Source organism: Nerophis ophidion, linkage group LG05, assembly GCF_033978795.1.
Source record: "Nerophis ophidion isolate RoL-2023_Sa linkage group LG05, RoL_Noph_v1.0, whole genome shotgun sequence".
NCBI classification, from domain to species: domain Eukaryota; kingdom Metazoa; phylum Chordata; class Actinopteri; order Syngnathiformes; family Syngnathidae; genus Nerophis; species Nerophis ophidion.
The window spans coordinates 27,546,822-27,550,615 of NC_084615.1; positions in this window are offsets into that span (position 1 = coordinate 27,546,822).

The window sequence follows — 3,794 nt, forward strand, 5'->3', positions numbered from 1 at the left end:
TTGAGGGCATAGTTGCTGCGCGCATGTGCGTGTCCACGCGTGTCCGTGTGTAAGTGTGTGTGCGTGGACTGTGGAGCACCCCGCGCTAATTCCACTTTAAGTAGGATCAATTGCGTCACAGGCACGACAGTTAGTCAGCGCGAGAAGCCAGAAAGTAACCTGTAACAGTTACATGCAACCCACGTGACCTTTTACCTGCCTGTGGTTGTCACGTGACACACGCACAAGCGCACACACACACGCGCACACACACACACACACACACTCACACACACACACGCACACACACACACACACACACACACGACTACAGACACAAAAAAAACCTGTACACACATGGATATGACACAATCATACTTGTATGCATGAGTACAGAGTATACTGTTACTCATAATAATAGATTATTATATTGTCATTTAAAATAATAATAATTAAAATTGCATTATTATTAGTAATATCAGTTATTACTAATAATAACTGATATTATCAGCAAGATCAGTGCATAGTATACTGCTGCTCATATAATAAATTATATTGACAATAATATTGCTCATAAGAATAATCATAAAATGTGAACTACCATATTTTTCGGACTATAAGGGGCACTTAAAATCCTTTCAATTCCTCAAAACTCGACAGTGTGCCTTATAAACTCGGTGCGCCTAATGTACAAAATAATTTTGTCGTGCCTACCGACCTCGAAGCTATTTTATTTGGTACATGGTGAAATGAGAAGTGTGACCAGTAGATGGCAGTTACACATAAGATATAGGTGTTGACTGCAATATGACTCAAGTGAACACCACACAATTGTTTAATGTTCCATTAAAAATATAGAACATTACACACGGAGCTTCACTATTAATAATATAATTATCATACTAATAATGAATTATTATGATTCCTAATATTCAGTGATGATAATCCTATGTGTATCAGCTAATCTCTACTTTATAATAATTGCATGCATTAGATTAGTCAGAGCATAGTGTACTGTTACTCAAATAATAAATGATATTGATAATTAAAGCTGCAAGCAGCGATGGATGGGACCGAGTATATATGGAAGTGGCTGAGGAGAGGGAAGTCTAGGTTTCCCAGTTATAAGTTAGAACAACACACTACTTTGTATTATATTTTAGTTCGTACCTTCCATAACGTGTCTACTGACAGATATAAGTTAGAACTATACACTACTTTTTATTATAAATGTTGTAGATTTTACCTTCCATAACGTGGCTACTGACAGATATAAATTTGAAAAACACGATGCTAACCGCCCATTGAAAATACATGGGTACGGCTAGTAGCTACTATTACCAAACAGATAGACCTACCGACTCGGCACATAAAAAGTGCAGATGGCCTTAAAATGCTACAACAGTCAGGCACCATATGTAAGTGCCCAAAATAAAGACTCGACATACAAAGAAATTAAATCAGAGCAGAAACATAGGAGGAAACGGGATTAAAACCCGATGCTAACCGCCCATTGAAAATACATGGGTACGGCTAGTAGCTAGTATTAGCAAACAGATGGACTTACCAACTCACCGTAATATATTAACATCGACAAACTCTCTCGTCTCAACTTGGCCCTGAAGGTAGGCAGCTATAAGTTCCTAATTAGTTGTAAAATGTTGGACGGTTGTTTTTATGATATGCAGGCAAACAACAACTTTAAAACATACTGGCTTAACTACGGCACCTGGCAGCCATCTTGGTACAGAGGATCACAGCCCCTCCCTCACGAATGTTGGTGCGTGCGCACCAGCAGCAGACGGTATGGAAAAAAAAGAAAGAAAAAAAACATCTACCTCACTGCGCACGGCGGCCAGCTTTGAAATGGTTTTCACCGCAGCAGTTATTTGAAGGCTGATAAAATCAAAACTGTAGTAGTAATTAAAACTATTTCATCAACTTTTACTCAGAAGAGTTCAATCTCTCTCCTGTGGTAGTTTGAAGCCGACATGACAAACGCCCTCAGAGGAGATAATGTTTGAAAAAAGGTGACCAGTTTTTACAAAACTTTTGTTTTGAAGGGGGAATTGCAAACTTCCTGTTGATTTTTGCTGGTGCTTGTCAATTTATGAAATGTGGTCTAAGTGAAACCTACATAGAGGTGTTTGTATTATGTCTCTACAACATTCCTACAGGAAGTTACAGGCAGTTTTGTCTGTGCTTTCTTCCTAGGAACAGTTTTGTCTGTGTTTTATTGTTAGGAGGCGCTAGAGCGCAATTTTGAGTTTTGGGGTTAGGCTTTTTGATTACATCGCAATGTTCGCCAGTCCTGATGTGTGTGTCCAGTTTGGTGAGTTTTGAAGCATGTTAAGGGGGTCAAATAACAGCTCAAAGAGGCAAAGGTGATTGTTTTTACAAAACTTTTGTTTTGAAGGGGGAATTGCAAACTTTTTGTTGATTTTTGCTGAAGGATAGTGGTGTATGAAATCTAGGTCTAAGTGAGACCTACATAGAGGTTATTGTTTCATGTCGTTACGACATTCCTACTGGAAGTTAAAGGCAATTTTGTCTGTGTTTACTTCCTAGGGGGCGCTAGGGCGCATTTTTAGTTTTGGGGTTAGGTTTTTTTGATTAAATCGCAATTTTCGCCTGTCCTGATGTGTCAAATTTGGTGAGTTTTGAAGCATGTTAAGTGGGTCAAGTTACAGCTCAAAGCTGCGGAATAATAATAAAGAAAGAATAAAACGCTAGATATTCATTAGGGTCCTCTGTCCCAAAGGGACATTTGGTCCCTAATAACATTACTCATAACAATAATAATACAATGTGGAATACTGTATTTTTCGGATTATAAAGGGCACTTAAACTATTTTTATTTCCTCAAAACTCGACAGTGCGCCTTATAACCCGGTGCACCTAATGTACAGAATAATTTTGGTTGTACTTACCGACCCCGAAGCTATTGTTTTTGGTACATGGTGAAGTGATAAGTGTCACCAGTAGATGGAAGTCACACAAAAAAGATAAGTGTAAACTGCAAGAGTACTCAAGTTAACTGTTACGGCAGGAGCGCAGGCTTCCTCGACAGACCCTGTTGAGTGCACCACTGGGCCCGTTCTTGCTGTTACGGTTCAAACACCTGCCGCCTCTCACTCTGATGTGCGCACCGCTGAGGCCACCCACGGGCGGCTGCATGCACTCAGCAGTCAACACAGCTGACGCTGATGAGACCTCCCCTGCCGTCTTGAGCCAGCGTGTCCTAGATTCCAATGCCAGAACGTAGCTACCTGTACCGTAAAGTAAGCCTTACACGTCACTAGCTTCCATACATATGCGCTTCCTCGCTCCTTGTGTTTCCCCTCCGTTGTGCTCATTCTGTCTTGTCCTGTGTCGCCATCCAGTAGCGGTTCAACATCCCCTGGTTGTGAGATGTGTGTCTCGCCTCCCTGGATCCCCGCTGGACTCGGGGCTTCCTTCCTGGATCTCGATCTCATGCCTGCCCCCAGACAATGACGCCTCGCTCCAGCCCCTAACCTCCTGCCTGTCTCTGGAACTCCGAGCCTGCCTTGCCCTTTCTGGAATTCCGCACCATTCTCAACACGCACTTTCAACACCACCCGGTAACACTCCACATATAATCGCTACACATAGTCTCACCGTATACACTTAGATTTGTCACACACTTCATTTATATATTTTAACAAACACGCTGCAAGCTAACAACGTGCCTGCCTCCGTGTCGTCTCCTTCTCCTACTGTACCATTACATTAACAACACAAACATTTTAAGTGCCATCCATCCATCCATTTTCTACCGTTTGTCCCTTATTGGG